General features: G+C 34.5%; 1 pseudogene; it reads left to right on the plus strand.

The window, feature by feature from the left end:
* The first annotated feature begins 3,032 nt into the window (after nt 1–3,032).
* Nucleotides 3,033–3,143, plus strand: LOC109435296 (thymosin beta-4, Y-chromosomal; annotated as a pseudogene).
* Nucleotides 3,144–6,912: the final 3,769 nt, after the last annotated feature.

Here is a 6,912-nt window from a genome sequence, read left to right on the forward strand (position 1 = left end):
CAAGTCCACCATTTGCTAGCAGTTTGACCTTAGACAAATTACCAAGTCATTCTGAGACTTAGTTTCCCCAATCTGCTAAATATATACATGCATACATATATACATACATACATACATACATACATACATACACTTGAGAGTGGTGAATCTTAATGTATGTTAAACTTCAATAGCAAATAAATGCACAAAATCTGAATGAGTTAATGGATGGAGCCGAATTAACTTTTAAATATGTCTCCAGTTTCTTTGGCTAATTCAGTTAGCAACCTATTCAAATGTCAGTTTTTCCTGTAAATAAGGACAAAAATTCAAGGTATGTTAGGAACAATTGATGCTGCCTGTTGGATCAAGAATGTATCATTGGAGATGATAAATAAGCAGATCTGCTAGGATGATAGGAATTGGGCAGCTGGAGATGGCAGAAAGACTTTAGGGAATGGGAGCCACATACAGTGAGGAGTATTGTAGAGAACACAGAAATGTAGACACAGGGAGGTTCATACTGAGAGAGCCTGCTATTCTTCTAGTTGATGGCCATTGGCAGACAGTGCTAATAGTGTCTGGGTGGGAAGTAGAGGAGCGAAAAACTAATCTTAGAAACTTTAAGATCCAAGAGATAATTCCTACAATAGGTGGAAAAGTGTTAAAAATAAAAAATAAAAATAAAAAGAGTCTCAAAGACCAATCCAGGGCTCCCTGAAATATTTACCATGGGCAGCGCTAACTCTGGAGGTAGAATGTGTAGCTCTAGTGCTTTCTTACCCAGTCAGCTAACGATATCAGTTAGAACTAGGGACTATTTGACATTGGAAAGCCCAAAAATGCAGTCCATGCTGCTCCATATTTACAAGGGAGTTCATCCACAATCCCTGGGACCTCATTTCCTGATCTTGTCCACAGAGCTGGTTTCACAAACAATGACATTCATGGTATTTGTTCCTATTTTCTCTCCTTCCCCAATCTGCCCTTCATCCTGAGAACTAAAGGGCTTATAGTGTATAAGTTTCACAAAAAATTGTGACCCTTGATAGAATATGGACTACATTATTCCATATTCCCAGGAACCCTGTAGCTAACCGCAAACTTAGAAAGGGGACAGTGTAATCTCCATTTCAATCATCTAGGTGTTGGGTTTCCACTCAAAGATAGATGACATGATTTTGTGGAAGGTGGATGAGCACAAAACTATGCAGACTGAATGTGACTACTGGAGTTTCCACTTTTGTGTGCTGGAGGAATCTGAGGGTGACTTTTTGGAATTTACCCCATGTCAGGTAACTGTTCTACACCAGTCATGATCATTCAAACTTCATGCCTATGACTCAGTTTTGCCCAAAGAAACATGCTCTAAAGTCTCTGGAATTGTTTCTTTACTTCTTAAAACCTCAAAGAGATCACCCCTTTCCTTACTCTGGTAGTTATGGTGGCAGAAAGTGATGCCTAAAGCAGTGGCAACATATTGCTACCATCATTCTAATATTTCCCAATGATGCCAAAATGGAAAGTAGAAAAACCTGGGATTGTCAAGACCATTCTGAGCAACTACATCAACCCCAGACACCAACCTCTTCACAGACATCTATTTCTAGTGGATTGTATTCTTTTCTGTACATTTGAGTTTCTTCCTTGTATCATATCCTTGCAGACTGAAAGATATTTTGTCAGTTCTTATACTGACAAACTCAGCTTTCCTGATAGTGACAAACTCTTTCAGTTTTCATTTTTCTAAAAACGTTATTTAAACCTTGCCTTTCAAAGGTATTTTCACTGCACATAAAATTCCTGTCAGCAGTTTTCCTTTTTTTTTTTCTTTTTTCCTTTTCTTAAGCTTTTCACCTCATAATGTGGTCACTAGATTAATTGACTTTTGGCCTCCATTATTTCTGATGAAAAGTGAACAGAACTTATTTTCTTTATTACACTGTACATGTCTTTTTTCCTCCTGTGGATTTTGTTGGTGCTTAATTTTACGCTTTTGGGGAGGCTAGCTAGAGAATATTTTCAAATCTGGGGCTATGTTTCTCAACCTCAGCACTACTGACATATTGTGCCAGATAATTTTTGTTGTGGGGACTGTGCTGTGCTAGGGAGGATAGCTGGCACTGTCCTCAGCCACTACCTACAAGAGGCCAGCAGCACTTCATAATTTGTGACAATTAAAAATGCCTCCAATGAACATAGTGGTACTTATATCTTTACGGATAAACGTCTTCATATTTTTTTGATAAATACTTAGGAGAGGAATTGCTGAGTCATATGGTAATTCTATTTTTAATTTTTTGAGGAACCTCCACATGATTTTTCATAGTGGCTGTACCCATTTATATTCCCACCAGCAGTGTATGAGGGTTGCTTTTTCCCCACATTATTCACAGTGGCCAAGATATGGAAACAACCAAAGTGTCCTTTCATAGATGATTGAATAAAAAATATGTGAGATATATATATATATATATATATATATATATATATATATATATATATATACACATACATACATATATATGTATAGATATATACATATATATGTATAGATAGATATATATAGAATGTAATATTACTCGGCCATAAGAAAAGATGAAATACTGCCATTTGCGACAACATGGATGTATCTTGAGACTGTCATCCTAAGTCAGTCAGAAAAAATCATGAACCACATGACTTCACTCATATGTGGGATATAAAACTAAAAGCAACAAACAAATAAGAGAAATAAACAAAAACTCACAGGCACAGACAACAGTTTAGTGGTTACCAGAGGTTAATGGCAGAGGGGGAATAGTAGAAGAAGGTAAAGGCGATCAATATATGGTGATGGAAGGAGAACTGACTCTGGGTGTTGAACACACAATGCAATATATAGACGATATATTATAGAATTGTACACTTGAAACCTATATCATTTTACTAACCAATGCCATCCCAATACATTTAATAAAGTTTTAAAAAAAAATTCTCCAGCTCTTTGCAACGACCACTAAGCAAATAGAACTCTACTTGTTCACGAGCCTTGCTCTGCTTCCTCTGCAACCATGTCTAAAAAATCCAATATGGCTGAGATTGAGAAATTCAATAAGTCAAAATTGAAGAAGACAGAAATGCAAGAGAAAAATCCATTGCTTTCAAAAGAAACGGTTGAATAAGGGAAGCAAGCTGGTGAATCATAATGAGGCATGCACCACCAGTATGCACTGTACATTCCACAAGCATTGCTTTCTTATTTTACTTCTTTTTTTTTCTTTTTTTTTTTTTGCGGTTTAGCTTTGTAAAATGCAAAGAAGTTGAATCAAGTTTAAATGACTATGCTGTCCCTTTACACATGAAAGAACTACTGACAACAAAAGCCACACCTGCCTCTCCAATCTATCTCTCTGGCTGGCAGGGAAGGAAAAGAACTTGCATGTTAGGGAGGACAGAAGCTGGGTGGGATGATAGTGAAACCTAAATACCAAACTGTTCCAACGTGTCCTGCAGGCTGTAAAATGCAGTTTAATCAGAGTGCCAAGTTTTGTTGTTGTTGAAATGATTTTAATTATTGAAATTCACAAATTTTGGTTCTCTACTTCTTCTGTCTGACTTGTTTCGCTTAGTATTATAATCTCAAGGTTCATCCTATGTAACTTTACTAACAATTGTCAACCCGATAAAATTCACCTAAAAAAAAAAGAGATTCACAATTTTTTAAATATGAAAATAAAAAGTTTTACAACTGGAAAAATAGATGTCTCCAGACATTGCCAAATATCCACTGGTTGGAAAACGTGCCCCATTTTCCCCTTCTCCCATGAAGCAGGACTGCGGTAGGACATATCCTTACTCTTAATATGTGGTGGTCTTTCTGGTACGTCAGCTGGATGCCATGAATGTGTTCAAGTTAAGTACAAAAGAGACACTGGACAAGAAAATTCCCTAAGCAGACAAAAACAAGCCACATAAGCAAAACTTACTTCCTGAACATGAGAAACAGGTTACTTCTTGAAAATACCTTTGATAATCATGAAAGAAACAAATTATTTTCCTAAAAATAGTATAAGATCATCACTTTTAACCAATCGCTGCCACCTGGAAATCCCCATTGTAATGACCAATCATTGTGAAGGTTAAACAGTTTCCTCATTTTCATTTTGTGAGCCATCCTGTAATGTCATGACCCTGAGCTTCATAAAAGCTTTAAATTTGCAAGCTTCAAGTTCACAAATTATTTATGTGCACAATAATTTCTTCCTAAATTCTATTTATTGATTTTGTGGTTTTAATTGTTCTATTTCTGGATTTTTGACAAATATTAATAAGTTCTGACAATTCTGGGTGGACCAGAACTCAAATCTTCCCATTTTCTGGTTTTCCCAATATAATTAGCCAATAAAATGCAGTATATCTATTCTGTTTTTAACCAAGTTGTTGCTACTTTCTGGAAAACTTCAGCTCTTCTTATTCCCTGTATATACAGCCCACTTCTCAGTCTTGACATCTCAACAAGCCCTGGATATACTTCTCAAGCGATCTCTTTGTAATCCCTCCTCTTTCTGATGCTCCAAATCATTGCTTCATCGACTCAATCGAATCCTTGTGCTCTATTTACATGCTACCTGTCCTCAATGTGGTCAGAAAAATGACCCCAAGCAACAAGTTGGATATTTGTGTCCAAGTACACTTTGTAAACTTCCCTTTCTCAGAGTGGTAGTGTTACTTTGCCTTTTGACCTGAAAATAATAATATTATATATATTGTCCAGCTTAAAATTGTTTACAGCAAGAGAACTAGTCTGGCACCAGTTATTGCGTCATTTCTAGAAGCATAATTAGGTCATTTGTATATTAAATATTTGCTCACATTTTCTTTATCAGAATATGATTAAGAGTTTTTATATTTTCACTTATAAAATAAAAAACAAAAACAAAACAAAATTAAGATTCATCATAGTTGTGTAATTTTGATCATTAGCAATTTGATTATTAGTGATTGTCCTTTCCTGAATCTTCTCTCTTCAATATATATAATTAGCTTCCAAGGAAACTTTGCATCATTCCGATTATTTAAATAAAAGCCTCCTCCTTTTCCTCCAAATCTTTCCAATCTTTAATGTAAAAACCTTCCAACTATTGGATAGTATAAGCGCTTTCTTTCATAATCACTCATTTATTTATCCTATGGAAGAGGTAATAGGAAAGGAATATTTCTTTTTATTTGTCCTAACTGTCTCCCCTTAAAAGGAAAATGAAAACTATTTCTTGAACCCACTAAAATAAAACCGCTATGTTTCCTCCCACCACAAGACAGTATTTCCTCACTATAGCCTCTAGTCAGAAGTGGAAAAAATAACCAAAACATTAGTTGTTTGAATTTTGCCATTTCTACAGTAAACAACAATTGCTAATTAAATAATGTTTATGAAATTATTTCAATAAAATTTCAGCTACTGACTCCCTTAGACCTTTCAACTTTACTATATTTCTTGTAATATATCTAAATGTTGGAATACATTTTTGAGGAGGAAATAAGTTGACCTTATTTTTAAACTGTTTAAATCAGTAATTAATGAAAGCCTGCCTCTTTATGCAAAGCAGTGGTTTGGTTTCTTCAAGTATCCTTTAATCCAATGAGGAAAACCAAGACATGAAAATAAGTAATTTAGGAATAAATAAAACGTGGAAAGACATAAGTGTTGAGGGTGGAAGGAGTAAGATACAACTTTAAATTGAATGTGTGTTGTGGCATGAGGTCTGCCATGTTTCTCCAAAAATAAGGCTGGGTCTTATATTCATTTTTGCTCCAAAAGACACATTAAGGCTTATGTTCAGGGGATGTCATCCTGAAAAATCATGCTAGGGCTTATTTTCAGGTTAGGTCTTATTTTCAGGGAAACATGGTATGTTAGAAAAATGTACCCAGCTTATGGGATTGAATATTTCCTTGTGACTGTAGGGGCTACATGAGGGACATTATTCAAAAGCTATTGAAATTTAAGTTTCATTGTCATTCCTTAGTTTTTTGCAAATAATTGTCAGACAATATAATTGCTGGTAGTACTGGGGGACAAAACGGGTTTCTAATCTTGCAGGTGCTATTTTCAGTCCCTGCTGTACTACAAAATATTTGTGATACTGGACCCCATTTATTATTTATAAAATGTTAAAAAGGTTGCCATGAAAAATGTCTAAAATAACATGTAATGTGCTCAGCACAATGTGGCGTATAGTAATTATGTGTTATATGAAGCTTTCCTTCCTCTTTCTTGAGTAAATTGACTTGTATACTCTATAGACAACACATAAACTCAAGAAAAATTTTATTCATAAGCAAAAGTTATTCTTATAGTTTCAATTGTTTCCCAAAAAGTGACAGGAAATAAATTACCTTATTAATATTTATATCTCAATATCACCTATTTTATATCTAAACATCTGAGACTAAAGCTTATGTGTACAAAAACACAGAGTAATTCTATTAAGTATGCAGTCCATAAATATACAGAAGAATAATATAAAACACAAGGAAATGCAATGAATTGATAACTATTCAAAGCCTATGCACACTGATACTAAATTATGTAGTTTCCTCCTCTTGACAAAATACTTATTAACTACAAAGAGAAAAAAATAATATATTTACAGTACAGAAGCCTGGAAGATTCCGTTTCAATCAATGATAAATGTTAATATCACCAGAAGTGGGACAATTTATCATTGTGTGTCAATTCGTAGAATACAGTATTTTTTCAAGAGGTAGTTTGAGGCTACAAAATATATATCATTCCTCATTATATTCTTAATTAATTAATGTCAGTACAAATTAATAGACCCTTATTTTATTCTACAGTTTATAATCTACAACTATAAATATATATATTTTTGATGCTTAGAGTATCTCTGTTTAGGTCAGTGGGAGACTCTTCAAGCTATTTCTAGGCCC

This window comes from Rhinolophus sinicus, linkage group LG02 (assembly GCF_036562045.2).
Source record: "Rhinolophus sinicus isolate RSC01 linkage group LG02, ASM3656204v1, whole genome shotgun sequence".
In the NCBI taxonomy this organism is placed as follows: Eukaryota; Metazoa; Chordata; class Mammalia; order Chiroptera; family Rhinolophidae; genus Rhinolophus; species Rhinolophus sinicus.